This window comes from Zalophus californianus, chromosome 5, assembly GCF_009762305.2.
Source record: "Zalophus californianus isolate mZalCal1 chromosome 5, mZalCal1.pri.v2, whole genome shotgun sequence".
NCBI classification, from domain to species: Eukaryota; Metazoa; Chordata; class Mammalia; order Carnivora; family Otariidae; genus Zalophus; species Zalophus californianus.
Genome location: NC_045599.1, coordinates 34,766,836 through 34,785,673, shown reverse-complemented (window position 1 = coordinate 34,785,673; position 18,838 = coordinate 34,766,836).

Sequence of the window (18,838 nt, the reverse complement as noted above, 5' to 3'; positions counted from 1 at the left end):
CAGTGCCCCCACTGACTTCTTCCACCTGGGAGGGGCACACACCAAAGTTTGACCTCCATTTTGATGGATGCCAGCTTCTTTTTTTTTTTTTAAGATTTTTATTTATTTATTTAACAGAAAGAGAGAGAAAGCGAGAGAGGGAACACAAGCAGGGGGAGTGGGAGAGGGAGAAGCAGGCTTCTCGCGGAGCAGGGAGCCCGATGCGGGGCTCGATCCCAGGACCCTGGGATCATGACCTGAGCCGAAGGCAGACGCTTAACGACTGAGCCACCCAGGCGCCCCGGATGCCAGCTTCTTGATACCTCCTGGGAACCTCGTAGATGGTTTTCCTACCATGGCCCTCACTCAGGTAACTGGCTGATAAATATCTACATCTGTGGGGGCCCTATGCCTCAACAGCCAAACACCTGCCCTCAGTTCTGCTTGCAAGCCTGGGGATGAGAGTCATGGGTGGCGACTTGGCCAGGAATGGAACGATGGTCCAAGAGGTGGTGGAGCCTTAAACAGCAGAGTGACATCCGGATTTCCTTGTCACACAGCGCCACCCCATCCTCTTGCTCTAACAGTCACCGTATACCACTCTCCCTCTCAGTCTTAGAACCCAATGCCACATCATGGGCTACAGGAATCATTCTCCTGTTGGGTCAATATCGCCCTATGGGAACCGACCCCATGGCCAAATTTATGATTAAGTCCATGTTCACTCCAAGCCTTACAGTCAACCCCCAGAGGCAGACAGAAAATAACTCACCCTGGCGCATCCCTGGGTCCCCCATCCACACGCAGCAAGCATCTATAGCGCAACTGTTAGGTATGATTAACGCCTCCCACCAAGCACTTAACCACTCAAATCCACCCCTAGCATCAGATGCTAGGTCGGCTGCATTTTTGCACACGTTACTTTCTATATAAAGCCCGGTCCTGTCCAATACCTAGATGTCATCCTCAACCAATCTACTGTGTCACCTCCCACCTCGGCACCAGGGACCTCAGATTATCCCTTTCTGGCTCCAGTACTGCTGTATGGCAACTCTTCCTCTCCCATCACGGGCCACAGTCGGGTCTGTGTGCCTCACAACACTTTTCTGGCTTGTGATCAAGGTGTATACATCTGCATCACCCCGTGCAATCAATCATGCACGCTTGTCAGTCTCTTACCCGATCTTTCAGTCCTCCCCGGGAGCGATGCCCCACTCATATGGAGACGTCCTAGCCGCCCTCGATGCTCCCCCGCAGCCATCCCTCGTATTGTGAGCCTGCTGGCCGCGTCGGGTGTTGCCCTCGCCGCCACCGGCGTGGAGATGTCTCAGGTTCAGTACCAGGGGTTAACTCAACTCACAACGGACTTTTCTGCCCTCACTCAGCCGGCCCTGGCCCTGCAATGCCAACTCGATTCACTGGCCTCAGTGGTCCTCCAATACAGGCGCAGGCTCGACTTGCTCACGGCTGTGCAAGGGGGGCTCTGCCTCTTCTTACAGGAGGAATGTTGTTTCTATGCTAATGGGTCAGGGGTGGTCCAAGAAACTCTGACCCAATTACAGGAGTGAGTGCATCGTCGGTGGGAAACACTCCAGCAGACAACTTGGTGGGATACCCTCTCACAGTGGTTCCCTTGGTTCGCCCCCCTCGTCGGCCACCTCCTATTGCTTCTCCTCATAGTAGCATTTAGTCCTTGTATTCTTAATGCCCTCACTAGGTTTATCACTACTCAAATTGCTAAAATCAGACTCCAGTTGCTCCTTACTCACTATTGCCCCTTAGAAGATGAAAATGATGCCCTCTAAACTAGGTGTTTAAAGAGGCATTAAAGGGGGGGATGATAAGGGAAATCTGTGTCCTAAGATGGCCTACCGAGACAGTGAGAGAGTCCCAGCCCCTGCCCCGGGGCTCTTCCGGGTTCTTTTCCCTGCTCTGCTTCCCATGCGCACACCAATCCGGGTTCCTCTCCCTGCCCCGCTTTGCGCACGCGCCAAAAGTGCCAAGTATGTGGAAGTAGAAGTGTATAAACTACCCCCTTTGTTTGTGCCCTGGGCTCAGACCTTTGGAGATCACTCTCCCGTGAGCCCGCCGGCGGTAAATAAACCTCCTATCCAGGATCTCTGAGTGCCGCTTGGTTCTACCACCGGGCGATGCAGTCCAGGTTCCGTAACAGTGGGATTTCAGAAATTACAGCCTTGTCCTATCTGGACCAGCAGGAGAAGAAGCGGCAAAAAGAAATCCAGCCTAGGAGAACCTGTCCTGGTTCTGCCACAACCTGAGTGCTGGAATACACGTTACTTTCCTTCCTCCCAGTCACCGCTGGGCCTCGGTCCGCCCACTGATCCAATAATTGGGCTGAATTAGACCCGTGGTTCTCAAACTGCCCTCTACATCAAAAATCACCTAGAGGGCTTATTAGAACATAGATGACTAGGTCCCACCCCCAGAGTTTCTGATTCAGCACGCCTGGAAAGGGGTCTGAGAATCTGTATTTCTTAACAAGTTCCCGGCTGCTGACCTAGCACCACACTTTAAGAAGCACTGGTCTAGCTCTTCACTAAGACTCCTTCCAGCCATAACATGCTATGAGTCTAGTCTACTCCTTAGCTTACACTGGATGGAGAGTTTGGACTGTGGGCCAGGAAACCTCGTTTGGGAGGAGGTCTTTCCCAAGCCTAACAAGATCACACTGTGCCCCCTCAACCACTTTTCGGCTTTTGCTACCACAAAGACCCTTTGACCAGCGAGTCCTGGGCTCCAGAAATGCCCAGCTGCTTCTCAGCCTGCTGGAAAATGTTGATTTTCTCTTTCTCCCTTGGCCAAACTCTGTGGGTAGCGTGGCTCCTCGACACGTAGGCCACACAATCGGTTCTCACAACCCACTTCCTCAAGGTGATCCCATGTCGTTCTGCTGTCCATGATAAACAGCTCCAGACTGGGCAGCCCAAACGGAGGGGAAGCCAGCCTGCTGTGGATCTGGAAAGTTCCCCAGAGGCAGATAGATGGCAGCTGCTTTGCTGGCCCAGCCTGAGGCCAAGCCACAAGCTGGGAGGACATCTCGAGCCCAGGCTGCCAACCAGTGATGCAAATTGCCCCTGCAGGGCCTGGCCAGGTCAGAGGGGGCCAGAAGAGCTGGAACTCTTGAGTGACAGCTGAGCAGGGAGACACTCTTCAGCCTTCCACTAAATCACTAAGAGGTTTCTGAAACAGGTGGCTCAAATTTCCTTGAAAACCCCGAATAATCCCCCATTTGAAGTGTGCGCGAATCTTGTTGTCACCACCTAGTATTAATGGGCAGGCACCACAGAAGGAAAAAGGGGTTTTCGGCTGCATTTTTGCACACTGACTGGCCTGACAAGCTCAATAAAAGCTTAAACAAATATTAAAAAACACACAGAGAGTCAGGCTGGTTTAAATTAACTTCCCAAGCACTTCACCTACTATAGGAAGAAATTATAATAAAATGTCAGTGCAAAAATAAACCACGCATGGAAATAAAAATAAAACATAAAATGCCCTCTTACAACTCACTACTCAGTACGATTTTGTTCATAACAACATATCATTGTACATGAAGTTTTCATAGTCCTAAAGTGTATTTGAGCATTAGGAATGTTGACTCCGAAAAATTCATATTTTACACGTTGGGAAACTGTCCCTTTCCCAGAAGTCTTATGGATTTAAACCATTAACACACACACACACACACACACACACACAACTCTGTTAACTCTGAAATGATAATTTGTCCAAATGGAATATGCTGCTTGACCTGTGACCCCAAATTCCGTTTCTCTTAGGCATCTTCAATCCTTAGCCTGCCGCTTAGGCTCCGCAATACCCTTTTCCTCACTGCAGGAGAAGGTGAGATATGACAGGCTGATAGGTGACAGGTTCATTCCAGCCATCCTGAATTCTCACCCACAGGTGGAGTTTATGAAGGGGAGAGTTTATGAATCCTTGGATTCACGGGCTGTGGCTTGTCACATCTTCCAACCTTGGTGCTTACACTGAGCCAGATATAATGAGATTAAAAGGGAAGAGTGCTTGGTGCTCTCTTTCCAAGATGGAATAAAGAGAAAAAAAGAAGGCAGGAAAAGCAAAGAGAAAGGAAAGAGGGAAGGGAGGGAGGGAGGAAGGGAGGAAGGAAGAAAGGGAGGGAGGTGAAGGAGGGAAGGAGCGGGGGGAGGAAGAGACAGAGAGAGGAGGGAAGGAGGAAGAGAGGGGGGAGAGGGAGGGGAAAAGAAAGGCAGACAAGCGAGCTCCCCCTGCTCAGTTCATCCTTAAAAGTTCTTTCACAGTCTCGTTACTCCCACTTGGTCTATTCAGCCCAGCTGGTCTATCCTCACTTCCCAATCAGAGAGTGCGGGGGCTAAGAAAGACCTTGTGGGCCCACGTGCCCTTCCTTCCCCGTCTAGCTTTCTGTCACTCCTCAGAGGTGATTTTCCGGGGGGAGGGTTTTCCTGGCAGGGTCTGGGTGGAGCAGCATGGTACAGATCTATGTCTGGCTCCCAGCAAGACTTTCCAGGGGGAACCCATGCTAGCCTCCCCTTCCTCCAGGGTCCTGTCAAGAACTCTCACGGAGTGCTCCTGCACCAGAGAGTCCTGCAGAGGAAGCAGGGACAGCAGTGGAGAGGAAACAAGCGGTCGTCGGACACACGGAAGTACACACACGTATGACTATAACTGGGTGCCTCCATATGTAGACGCACATATAGATGCCTTTAGATCTTTCCTGGTGCGTTAATTCCGACCTTCCCAAGAGAGTGGGAGTTGACTCATCAGCTGGCAGAGTTTGGACAGCCATGCCAGGGATGTTAGGCCTGACCATCCCTCCAGGATGGACGAGCGGACATGGAGGGCCACACAGACAGAGCGTGAGGAGGTCCAGTCCAGAGGCTGAACACAGACTAAAAAAATGCAACTTATTTCTCTAATCTGCTTGTGCTGATGGTGCCAGAAACAAATACCAGCAGGCCTGGAAGAAATGTTTGTGTTCATTTGCGTCGGCTCTGAGCTATCCACCCCGAAGTGGAAGGAAAAAGAAGAGGAACACCCTCCGGAGCTGTTTTGTCTGGATCACTGGACCCTTTTTGCCCCCTTCACCTATAGGAGGGAGAGATGGGGGTTGTGGAGCCCCCCACACTGAGGACCTGAAACAGCCCCTTCAGTTTCCCACAAACAAGTTTCAGAAGCGGAAACTAGCTCTGATTCCCCAGGGCAGAAATTGAGAGCTCCGCTCTAAAACACTTCCTCTGCCCGGTGACGATGTGAGGAGGAATTCCCACAAATCCCCTTAGCTGTCATGGCTTCCGCTCCCCAGCTTGGGCAAAGGCAGTCTGGGACATTCCAGCCCCCACCCCCACCCTGTTTGATCTATTTGGCTCCTGGATGGGCCTGGAGAACTATGACATACATTTACCTTCCCTATTTTTCCTCCTGGAGTTGAGACACATCCAAGTGTGACCAGGCTGTGGAAAGAGGTCTGGTCAGCCCAGCAGCATCACCCAGGGGCTCTTCCCTCTCCTCAGAGAAGACAAGAACTTCAAGGAAGGGATGGGGAGGACACAAGCAGCAGAGCACAGCATTAAGGCAAGAACTGTGGAGCCAAACAACCCAGGCCTGGCGGGGCCCCGCTGCTCCCAGCTGTGTCAAGGGGCTGACTTGAGCTCCTATCTAACAGAACCGGCATAGGGTCCCACAAGGTAAGCTTAGAAAAAGCAGTTGGCACAGCTGGGACATGGCAAGAACCTGGTAAAAGTGAGTGGCTACAGCTGACCCAAAAGGTCTGCTACCTTTGCAACAGCAAAGTCGCAGTGCTTCCTGCCCCCCCACAAGTGTTCCCCAATCCCATGTGCACGGACCACAGTCACCACATGGGGTCTGCTCGGCTCTTGGGCTTCAGCTCACATAGTCCCTTATAAAAAAAAATGGTCAACATCTTTGGCAATGTCCATGCCAGCCACGCTTCACACAGGTGTTCCTGGAGCTTCCTGTCCATCTGAGGCCACAGGTGGAGTCCTGGGGTCTGAGCAGAGTCCAGGAGGTCCCTGCTAAGCTGTGAGCCTCACTCAGCCAGCAGGTCACCAGAGCATCTGTGCTCATGCCTCTGGTCTAACTTCGGCTCCTAATTTCCAACATGGGCCGTGAGGAATCATCTACCTTTGAGGGTCCTCAGTTACTCCATCTGGAAAACTGGAGGGTGTTAGGAACTGAATTGTGTTCCCCCCAAATTCTTGCATAAAAGCCCTAACCTCCAGTGTGACTATATTTGGAGATAGGGCCTATCAGGAGACAAGAAAGGTTAAATGAGGTCATGAGGGTGGGGCCTCTCCATAAGGACACTAGTAGAATTAGTGTCCTTACAGGAAGAGGAAGAGACACCAAACTCATTCTCTTCCCATGTGTACACAGAGAAGGGTCCTTCGGAGGGCACAGCAAAAACAGGGAGGACACAGCAGGAAGAGAGGTCTCACCAGAAACCAACGCTGCCAGCACCTTGATCTTAGATCTTAGATCTTAGCCTCCAGAACTGTGAAAAGTAAATTTCTGTTGTTGAAGCCAACCATTCTGTGGCATTTTGTTATGGCAGCCTGAGCAGACTAACAGGTGAGATACAGAATCAGTGCTCTGTGGAGTAAGGGGTACATTAGAGATGCCTCAAAGGCTGGGCAAAGAGAGCCTGAGGAGATAGGACTCCTGATCATTTATACCTCACTTTGCTGGAAACTGTACCAACTGTAGCTGTTTTGTTTTTGTTTTTGTTTTTTTTAAATTGGGGTTTAAGCTTTTTTTTTTTTTGCCTCAAGGAAATTTCCTTTTTTTTTTAAGATTTTATTTATTTATTTGAGAGAGACAATGAGATAGAGAGAGAGCATGAGAGCGGAGAGGGTCAGAGGGAGAAGCAGGCTCCCTGCTAAGCAGGGAGCCCGATGTGGGACTCGATCCCGGGACTCCAGGATCATGACCTGAGCCGAAGGCAGTCGCTTAACCAACTGAGCCACCCAGGCGCCCTCAAGGAAGTTTCCTTGATGAATAGCTTTTTTTGAAACCCCAGGACTAAAGGATTTTTAAAAGTTCATGCTTGCCATCCTCACAGTATTCTATCACTTATGCTAAAGGATTATGAAGTCACAGGACTCAAGGACCTGCCTGGTTTGAAGTGTCCAAGGCTTGGGAACAGTTCTGGTTGCCAACATTAAGGGTGCATTTGCCAGGTCCCAGGCTGTCTTCCATGCTTTACATTTATTAATCCATTCAATCCTCCTCCAAACCTTATGAGGGGTGATATCATCATCATTTTACAAATGAGATGATGCTTTACATCATCATTTTACATCATTATGGCTCACACAACTTCAGCCCTTTACTCAGGGCCACACAGAGTGATCTGTTTGATTCCAAAGCCCATGACCATCCTCCACCATTCTAGAAGAAAGGAGAGGAAGTTATAAGGCAGTCATTCTGTCAGCAAGTGTAACCCCCAAACTCACCACAGCACAGACCTGCTATATATACTGAAGGGTCTGCCCCTACAATCTCAGGACCTAAGTAAATGAGCTGCTTCCTAATTCCCCCCAGAATTCTATGTATGTCATAAACAGGCATTCAGATCTGTTGCTCTAACTGGTTTTGGCATTTGACGTAACATATTTGGATTAGGTCCTCTAAAACACTAAGGTGAATTTATATAAAATGGGCAAATGATCATGTTGAAATCAGTGTTACTTAATATTTTCTTACTAGACCTGCAGGACTAAGAATGTCTCCTTACACATTCCAGATATTCATGAAAGAATGACCTGAATAACACTGTCATTATTTGGAGTTGAATGAATGATTGGCTACATCAAAACCCTCAAATAATATGCAGATATAATATTTGAACCAATAAGAGAGATCAGTAATATTGCTGAATGTAAAAATCGCAAAAAAAATCATACACTTCTATACATCAACAATAATCACCTAGAAATATAATTTTCTTGGGGCGCTTGGGTGGCACAGTTGGTTGAGTGTCCCAACTCTTGATTTCGGCTCAGGTCATGATCTCAGTGTCATGAGCTGGAGCCCTGTTGTGTCAGGCTCTGCCCTCAGCGGGGTAGTCTGCTTGAGATTCTCTCCCTCAGCCTCTCCCACAACCACCCCCACTTTCACATGGGCTCTTTCTCTAAAATAAATATTTTAAAAAATAAAAATGTATTTTTTTTAGATTTTATTTATTTATTTGAGAGACAGAGCAGGAAAGAGCACAAGCAGGAAGAGTGGCAGAGGGAGAGGGAGAAGCAGGCTTCCTGCTGAGCAGGGAGCCCGATGCGGGGCTCGATCCCAGGACCCTGAGATCATGACCTGAGCCAAAGGCAGATGCCCAACCGACTGAGCCACACAGGCACCCCAAAATAAAAATGTATTTAAAAAAAAGAAATGTGGGTCACCTGAGTGGCTCAGTTGGTTAAGTGTCTGCCTTTAGCTCAGGTCATAATCCTGGGGTCCTGGGATGGAGCCCCGTGTGGGGCTCCCTCCTTGGTGGGGAATCTGTTTCTCCCTGTCCCTCTGCTCTTCCCTGCCACTCATGCTCTCTCTCTCTCTCTCTCATGCTCACTCTCTCTTTTTCTCTCTCAAATGAAAAAAAATCTTTAAAAAGTGTAGTTTTCTTAAAAAGACACCCATTTCTAAAGGCCACCAAAAACTTTTTAGATATGTAGGAATAAATCCAGAAAAGATATGTAAACCTTCTGTGGAAAATGATCAAACCTCAAATGACACTTGAAAGATCTAAATAAATGGAGACAAATACAATGTTCTCAGGTAAGAAAATTCAAAATCATAATTATATCAATTCTAGCCAAACTCATCTATATCATTAATGCAGTACCTATAAAAATCCCAACAAATATTTTTAGGGACTTGGAAAGCTGTTTCAAAAATGTTTATGGTAGAGCAACTATCCAAGAAAGCCAAGGCCCTTGTGATAAAGAGTAAGTTGGTGGCGACCTACTCAACCAGATACCATGATCTACGGTTCAAGCTGGAGAAATAAAAGACAGGGTTCATTGGAATAAGGGCAGATGAATGGACTAACTAAAAGGAAGAGAGAACCTAGAACAACATCCATGTACATATGGAAGTTTGATTTATGACCAAGAAGATACTTCAGATAGCAGATAAACTCTGGACTAATAAATGGTGCTGAGACAATTGGTTAATTACATAGAAATAAGTGAAATTGCATCCCTGCTTCATATATACCAAAAAATCTATTCTGGGACTTCAATAGCAAAAATAAAACTGCAAAATCCTTAGAAGGCAACAAAAGAGGGACACCTGGGTGGCTCAGTTGGTTAAGCATGCAACTCTTGATTTTGGCTCAGTTCATGATCTCGGGGTTGTAAAATTGAGTCCCATGTTGGGCTTCCCGCTCAGCAGGGAGTCTAAGATTCTCTCCCTCTCCCTCTCCCCCTCTCCCCTGCATGCTCGCTCCCTCTCTCTAAAATAAATAAATCTTTTAAAAAAAGGCAACACAAAAAAATATTTGTCTATGCTCAAGGATTGAGAAGATTTTCTAATCAGGAATAAAAAGCCCAGGGGCACCTGGGTGGCTCACTTGGTTAAGCATCCGACTCGATTTCAGCTCAGGTCACGATCTCAGAGTCATGAGGTAAGTCCCGTGTCAGGCTCTGCAAAAGACTGCTTAAGATTCTCTCTCTCTGGGGCGCCTGGGTGGCTCAGTTGTTAAGCGTCTGCCTTCGGCTCAGGTCATGATCCCAGGATCCTGGGATCGAGCCCCGCATTGGGCTCCCCGCTCAGCGGGAAGCCGGCTTCTCCCTCTCCCACTCCCCCTGCTTGTGTTCCCTTTCTCGCTGAAAAAAAAGAAAAAAAGGTTCTCTCTCTCCAAAAAAAAAAAAAAGATTCTCTTCCTCTCTCTGTGCCACTCCTCACCCGTTTGTGCACACATGCTCTCTCTCAAAAAAAAATAAAATAAAATAAAGGAAACAACCAATAAATTCAACTACATCTGAAAAAGAGAAAAGCTACTAGGAATAACAAAGGATTAATATAGAGAATATATAAAACACTCTATAAATCAAAAATAAAAATAAAAAATAAATTAGGGGTGCCTGAGTGGTACAGTTGGTTAAGCAACCTACTCTTGATTTCAGTTCAGGTCATGATCTCAGGACTGTGAGATTGAGCCCTTTATTGGGGTCTTGCTGGGTATGGAGCTATGGAGCCTGCCTAACATTCTCTCTCTCTCCCCCCATCCCCCCTGAAGTAAATAAGTAAATAAATAAATAATAAACATGAGCAAAGGCCTTAAAGTATTTCACAAAAGAGGAAACACAAATGGTGTGTCAACATGTGAAAATATGCTCAACTTCGTTAGTCATAGAGAAATGCACATTAAAGCCTGGATGAGATGCTCTCTCACACCACGTTTTTTTTCCTTAAAGATTTTATGTGGAAAAGAAAAAAGAAGAAAAAGATTTTATGTGTTTATTTGACAGAGAGAGAGAGAGAGAGAGCACAAGCAGAGGGGAGGGGCAGAGGGAGAGGGAGAGGGACAAGCAGACTCCCCAGTGAGCATGGAGCTGACAAGGGGCTCGGGCTCAACATGGGGCTCAATGCTGGGCCCAACCCCAGGACCCTGAGATCATGACCTGAGCTGAAGTCAGATGCTTAACCGACTGAGCCACCCAGGCGCCCCTCAAACCACATCTTATCACTCCTACTCCTTCACACCTACCAGACTGACTACAACTAGAAAAGTTGGTCAATCCAGGTCCTGGAGAAAATGTGGAGCATCAGGAACTGCCATCTACTGCTGATGGTAACATAAATTGGTACAACCACTTTGAAAAAAAAGTTTGGCCTTACCTAACAAAGATTAATATGCATGCTTTCTATCAACCAACAATTCCACTTCTGTGTTAAGTATCCCAGACAAACTCCTGCCCAAGGCGGGACAGGCGACAGGCGCAGATGTTCTTAGCAGGGTTGCTAGGGAGATCCAGGGCCTGAGGGAGGAAGAGAGGCTCTCAGGGCACAAAAGGTAAGGTGACATTCAGCTCAAGGGTTGTTGTAGGCTGGTACCTCTAATATCACACCCAGGGTGTCTACAGCAGGTGGCGGGGCAGGGGTTGAATAGTGGTTCCCCAAAAGACATGCGCATGTCTTGAAACCTGTGAATGTGATCTTATTTGGAAAAAGTCTTTGAAGATGTAGTTAAGTTAAAGATCTGGAGATGAGATCATTCAGGATAATCTGGGTGGGCCCTAAATTCAGCGATAAGCAAGCTTGTAAGAGATAGATAGAAAAGAGACACAGGAGAGAAGGGGAAGGTCATGTGAAGACAGAGGCAGGGACTGGAGCCACAAGCCATTAAGCAAGCAACTGCTGGAGCCACCAGAAGCTAGACAAAGCAAGGAAGGACCCTCTCCTGGACCTCTTAAAAGGGGAGTGTGGCCCTGAGGCATTTCAATTACAGACTTCTGGTCTCCAAAACCGGGAGAGAATAAATTTCTGTTGCTTTAAACCATCCCATTTGTGGTCATTTGCTAAGACAGCTACAGGAAAATAACAGTGTCTCTCTTGCCTCACTGTAGCCCCACCTCTGTTGTTCGAAAGAGTAAAAAGAGGAAACAATCCTATTGTCCATCAACAGCAGAATGAATTGTGGTGTTATTTTGCAATGGAACATTATAGCTGAATGAATGAACTGCAAGGACATGGGTCCATTTGAATGAATGGCAAATGCTGAGTGCAGGAGCAAACCAGAGAAAACTATAAGTATGGTTCCCATTTATATACATTTTTTTTAAAGATTTTATTTATTTATTTAAGAGAGAGAGACAGCGAGAGCAGCAACACAAGCAGGGGGAATGGGAGAGGGAGAAGCAGGCTTCCCGCTGAGCAGGGAGCCCGATGTGGGACTCGATCCCAGGACCCTGGGATCATGACCCGAGCCGAAGGCAGACGCTTAATGACTGAGCCACCCTGGCGCCCCCCCATTTATATACATTTCAAAAGGAAACAATGTATTATCCACACACAGATAGTGAAGTATAAAGATAAGCAAGGGATTAACCAAAACAGTGATTCTTTCTGGGAGGGAGGGGCAGGTGATTGGGAAGAAGCGCTCAGTACATAAGGTTGTGGGATCTAAGCTGGTCGCTGGGTAAAGCAGTATTTCTTCTATTCTTCCTCTTTATACTTTACATGTACCTTATATAGATTTTATAATATCTTTGATATAATTTATAATAAAAATTAATTAACAAAGAAAGTATAGGCTTATGGAAATTAACCCAGTGTGCTGTTTCTTCTCAGATGAAAGAGTCCTTAGGACCTGGGCAGGCGAGGTCGGAAGTCACTCAGTCAGGGGCTCCCGGGGGGCTCAGCGGGTTAAGCGTCTGACTCTTGGTTTCAGCTAGGGTTGTGACCTCAGGGTCGTGAGATGGAGCTCTGCCCTGGGCTCTGCACTCAGCAGGGAGTCCGCTTGAGATTTCTCTCTCTCTTCCCTTCCCTTTGCCCCTCCCCATACCCCTGGCTCATGGTCTTTCTCTCTCTCTAAAAAAATTAAAAAAAAAAAAAAAAATCACTCAGCCAGGCACAGACACATCTGCACCAAACTCCGAGGAGGGCAAATAGTGTGCTGGGCTTTGGGCTGCAAAATTTGTAGGGAAAGATGGTGAGAGCTCAGCCAAGAGAAGGAACGTGCGCTGACTTATTTGCAAAATTAATTTGCAAGCTGAAATGTATTTAAGAGCCAGGACATTTTTGCTCCCCGAAGCCTGAAAACTTTAGATGATTGATAAGGAGATAAATCTACCAACTGGATAAATTCCATCCAGTAAAAGATGGAGGATTGACCACATGTATTTAACAGTCCAAAGATGGGATTTTTTTTTTTTTTGGAAATACATAAACCCAGAAGGACAACAGCAAAACAAAGCAAAACAAAACAACATCCAGGTATCAACAAGAAAAAGAAAGCAAGAGTACACATCTCTTGATGAAGACTGAGTAAAATACAGAATTGTTGAATCAATATATTGTACACCTAAAGATAATATAACACTGTATGTGAAAGAAATAAATGAAGGGAAGGAAGGAAGGAAGGAAGGATGGAAGGAAGGAAGGAAGGGAGGGAGGGAGGGAAAATGAAAACTGGAAAGCAGATGGATGAGTGGTCACTAATTTAGCAGGTGAATCCTAAGCCAGCAGCTGGGCAGAGGGCTCACAGGGGACAGCACCAAGTATCTCTGGAAGTGGGGCAAAGGCGGACGCTAAGGGCTGGAGAATGGGTTGAAAGGCTGTTGGCAGTGTGGCCAGATTCCCTTCCCTCCCATTCACCTTGCAGTCCTGGGCCTGCCCCTCCCTGAGGCTGGCCCCCAGGACGCTGGAGGTTTATTCTCTGAAGAGGGAAGCATGGAGGGTCTCTTTCCTGGGGGCAGCAACTCAGTTGACAACAGTGGGATTTACATCAATGTTTACATACCCTGGGCAGAGACACCCCCAGCCCTCTGCCCCGCATGGGTTCCCCAGAAGGCTGGCAGCCAGGCAAGCTAAGTGTAGTAATTAGTTCCCTGAAGAGCTCAATACTCGCCAGCTCTCATTACTGTGTCATTAGTATGTCTCTCTCCTTCCCTGGGGTCCACCGCGGAGGGCCAGGACTGGAGCCCAGACATCCACCCAGACCTTCCAAGCCCAAAGTCTTCCACATTTTCCCAATGGTTCCCCCAACTCAGGCAGACACTCCCCTCTGACCCCATCCCCCATCCCCCATCCTCACTTACCCCCCTTTCCCAATTTCAACAATAAAATATACTGGTCAAATTAGTTGGCATCCCCTCAAACAGGCTGAGGGCCTGGCTACCTTTCTCTGCCCTTGGTTAGCTCAACTCAGACTCCCTCACCCATGCTGCTCTGGACCACAGGGATTGCTCCCTCACCTTCTTCCAGCCTTACACTGGGAGAGGGTTTTCTGGAAATTTGGACGAGATATGAGGAGTCCCCAAGGGTCTTAAAACCCACAGGGCAGAGTCTGATCTTCACGGACCATCCCTGAACGCTTGCTGGTCACAGCCAGGGTGTAGGTGATGGGTATCCATTCTCCCAAGCCAGGGAGAGATCAAACAACTGCTTCGAGACCCTCAAAGGAGAAGAGAAAGCAGCAGTAGCTTGTGTGGCTTCTAAAAGTGAAATGAAAACCTCTATGTCCCCTGCTCATGCCACCCCATTGCTGCCAGCACCAGATGGGGGTTCAATTGTGTCTAAGAGCCTTCGGAGGGATATGGTGATGAAGCCGTTTCACACAAAATGCAGTGGCCTCCAGACTATTGGGAGGCCAGGAATAGCGTTCGGATGGTTCACAGTCCCACCCAGCATGGGGGGCACCCGGGCCCAGCTAACCTGTCTCAAGGGCTTCACTGGGACTGTTGGCCCCTGCCCTCCGGAGTCACAGATCTGCCTGAGCGGTCTGCTCCGTAAGTCGGCGAGGGCCCTGACTGACTTAGCGCCTCACAACAGAGACCCCATAACGAGTGACCAAAAAAAGAGCAGAAATACTCGTTAGAACCCAAGAGGAATTCTGAAAAGATCCTCCACACCCACCCCCTCCCTGCTGCAACCCCAACTGTCATCAGCTCAAGCCACAAAGCCTTCATCCCTGGGGAGCCCCCACCGCTATTCTTCCCTGCGGGTCCCACACAGCCAGGACAAGAAAGCATTCCTTTCAGTGGGCCAGGAGGAAGTGGGCCCGGCCCTGCCAAGCAGGAGGGGAAAAGGATTCCATTCCCATTGTTCTCACCCAGACTGCCCAACAATGGAAGAAGGAGCAGGAGGAAGGAGGCGCCCTGAGACTCTGTCGGACCTGCTCCAGCAGCACTAACTGGGTCCAAACTCCCAGTTGTCAGTTGTGTCTTCTCCCTCCCTCCGTCTCTTCCCTAGATTTCCTACACCCCTCTCCTTCCTGCCCCCCACCCCCCCAACCCCTGTGTCTTCAGTGTTCAGGCTGGGGACAGGGGGACCATGCTCCAGCCCCGAGGCCGCCACCTGTGGCCGGCCCTTGCTTGCTTCTCAGGCTCTCTGCAGCATTCTTTCTTGCATCCCATAGCCACAACCAAGAGTTAAAATCTGGACCCGGGGCACCTGGGTGGCTCAGTTGGTTAAGCGACTGCCTTCAGCTCGGGTCATGATCCTGGAGTCCCGGGATCGAGTCCCGCGTCGGGCTCCCTGCTCGGCAGGGAGTCTGCTTCTCCCTCTGACCCTCTTCCCTCTCGTGTTCTCTATCTCTCATTCTCTCTCTCTCTCAAATAAATAAATAAAAAATCTTTAAAAAATAAAATAAAATCTGGACCCGACCCCAGTCCTTAGACTACACACACACACACACCCATACACACACACACACACACAGACACACACACACACAGCGTGGGTTACTCATCAAAATCACTTTCTTCCATTATAGTCATCAACCCCATATACTCACAGGCCAGGCGTGTGATAGCTAAGGGTGGGTGACAAATGACCAATAATCATTTGTGCCAGGTACTGGAGATATGGCAGTGAACGAAACAAAGATTGCTGTCCTTATGAAGCTTATGTCCAAAGAGGCAGCTCTTTCCTTGCTTTCTGCTCTCACCTGTGTGCCAGATCTATGTGGCAAAAAAAATGCCCCTCTCGGCAATGCAAGCCAGGAGTGCTATAATATGGTATAGTAGCTAGGAAGAGGGTTTTTGCCGCTAACTAGAACCAGGTTCGAGGCCTGTTTCTACCCATTTGCAAAGTGCATAGCCATAGGAGAATGTTTCTTAGCCTTCTGAGTTTCCTCATCCGTAAAATGGGGTTTTATTATTAGATAACCATTACTGTTTAGGGTAACAGTTAATTATCACAGGGATTGTTATGAGGATCCAATGAAAAAAGGCATGTCAAGGGCTTGGCCCAGAGTCAGGCATGTAATAAATAAATGCTCAGTAAACATCAGGTGTCATCATGGGGCCATTCCTCCCGGGGGAAGCTGTCTATAGGAAGGAATCTCTGTCCTGGTTTACAATATACTTAACAGAAGTTCCATTTGTCCTGACTGCCCCCTTTTCTGCAACATCTGATTGTGAGCCAGCTCCCAGACCAGACGTTCCTTGGGCTGCTTATTTCCTATTTGTCCATATGCTCACCACAAAGGCAGAGGAACCTCTGGGTGACGCTCACACTTAGGAGTTATAATTGCAACCTTGAGGCCAATTCAGAGAGTCAGGGGATGGGACCCAATGAAGACAAACTCTCCTTATGTTTCAGATATCTGAGGTCCTAGAGAAGAACAACCCAGGAAGGTTTTTCATTATGTCATTGGGCTATCTGAGAGGACTCTTCCTGAGCTACCAAACCAAGAGAGAACTCACATCAGCTATCACATCTCCTCACATCTCATCAGCTCTCTGTGTACACGAGTCCATTGTGTTGGGACAAAAATATAGGTCCCATCTTGAGGAGCTTCCCAAAAGGGAGAGCACAAGGATGTCTGAAATCATTCACTGAACATGGTGTATGCAGGACCAGGGTGGGCACTGTTACCATATTGCTGCAAATAAATCTTGCCCACAAATGATGTCTACCTCTTCGTGTCTGCAGGGAGTGTGGGAAAACCATTCTCAGCGTAGACACACAACAAGGCCCTGAGTTTATACACCCCGCTTCCCTGAAGGTGTTAAGTCCTAGTCTCATCTGGGGGTCATTTATACAGATATTAGAAGACTCAATGAAACAGCTGAGGAGAACATCATCTAATCCTATTGTCTTACACAAATGTGCTTTCTGAGTTCTTCTCACCACAAACTTGATTTAATGAAGCCTAGTGCTGCACACAGCATCCTGCTAAGTGTTACCACATTTTTTTGCCTGTTGTCACTGTACCTCTGACATTTAAGGAGGTTCTGTTGAGCTCTGAGGCTCCTAGACACAAAGAGTAGAGAAAAAGGGGGCACAGCCAACATTTCTCTTGGTTTGTTGGTCTGAGGATCTGGGGCAGGCCAAGATACGGCAGGGTGTAAGTCAGATTTCTCCATGTGTGTGTTGGGGGTGGAGGTGGACAAGTGGTCTCACTTGTCTTGTCCTTCCATGTACACTAGTCCACTGGAATGGGGGGTTCAGCACCAGCTCAGAGATCCCCAAGGTGACTGGTCTGAGGTGAACACACAATGACCTCCGGAAGGGATAGGACTACATCTGCTTTACTAATTATGAGAGCCCCTGGAGCCTAGCAAGACAGTTGGCACATAGTGGACCCTGCATCAATCAGAGTCTGGAGAGGAAATAAGTACTATACTCAAATTGGATCCATGAATATTTTAATGAAGGTTCTATTTACAAACCTGAAGGAAAGTAATGAGGGACAGTGCGGTGTCCCAGGGCGAGCCATAGTGGGGGATCTTTCACCGGGGTCAGAGGAGGGAAGTGGGGCCCAGGTGCAGTGGTCCACCCTGTCCAGCCCTTCAAGTCACAGAACAGGGCAGAGAAGGGAGGGGTTGGATCTGGAGGGGCGAACGGAAGACATCCAGCCCTCATATGAATTTTCTGGTTGACTGAGAAGCCAGCCTCTGACCAAGGATGAAGCTAATAGGGAAAGAAGCCAGAGGATGTTCCTCTGGGTTATTGCGCTTTGTGGGCAAAGTCAACTCACTGAGTCCTTATGCACTAAGCACCAGATTAAGGGCATGACAGAAATGATCTTACTCAATCTTTACAACATCCCTATGAGGTCAGCAATATTGTTATCTCCATTTTATTTTTATTTTTAAAAATATTTTATTTATTTGTCAACGAGAAAGAGAGAGAGAGAGAGAGAGAGGGCACAAGCAGGGGGAGCTACAGAGGCAGAGGGAGAAGCAGACTTCCCGCCGAGCAGGGAGCCGGACGCGGGGCTCGATCTCTGGACCCTGGGCTCACGACCTGAGCTGAAGGCAGGGGCTTAACGACTGAGCCACCCAGGAGCCCCCCTGATCTCCACTTTGAGGAGGAGAAAAATGAGTCTCAAAAGGTTTTTGTAATTGGCTCAAGGCCCATACTTATTAAATGAAGGAACGGGATTCAAGTCTAATCCTACTTCCCCATTTCCCAAGCTTTCATTATGAAAATTTTTGAACGGAACAAATGTTGAAAGAATAAAACAAGGAGCATTCTTAAATTAACCACCTACATTCGACAATTGTAAATATTTTGTCATATTTACTTTATATGTATATAAAATTACCAGAGTTTTATTTAGAAAAAAACATAAAATAAGGGGAAAATATTCCCTGATGCATCTTCCAAAAGAACGGCGTTCTCCTCATAATCAGCCTACTATCACACCTAAGAACATTAACGCCACTTTCCCAATAGCAAGCAAAGTAGTTTAGAGCCAAATTTCTCTGGTATTCCCTAAAACATCGTTTTACTTTTGTTCTTTATTTGCAACACGAACCAATTAAAGTTTGTACAATGCATGTGGTCATCATATATTTTTAGTCTCTCTTAATCTAGAACTGCCCCCACCCAACTTTTTTATTTAAACGACAGTGGCTTTCTGAAGAGTCCGGACCTGATATCTTACTGAACATTCCATATTCTCAGTCCGTTTCTTCATGATGTCATTTAAATCGTCCCTGTATCCCTCTTATTTCTATAAACTGGAAGGAGAGGTTGCATTGTATTCGGGTTAAACGTGTTTACTAAAAGTGCTTTCCAGGTGATGCTGGTCACTCCCACTGCAGCCCCTCAGGGTGCCTCTGATGGCAAGAGACCCTCAGCGCCTGCACTCTTACCTGCCAGTCAAGGGCTCGTTCCCCAGCCAGGGGAGAGACAAGCTTGCCTGCCC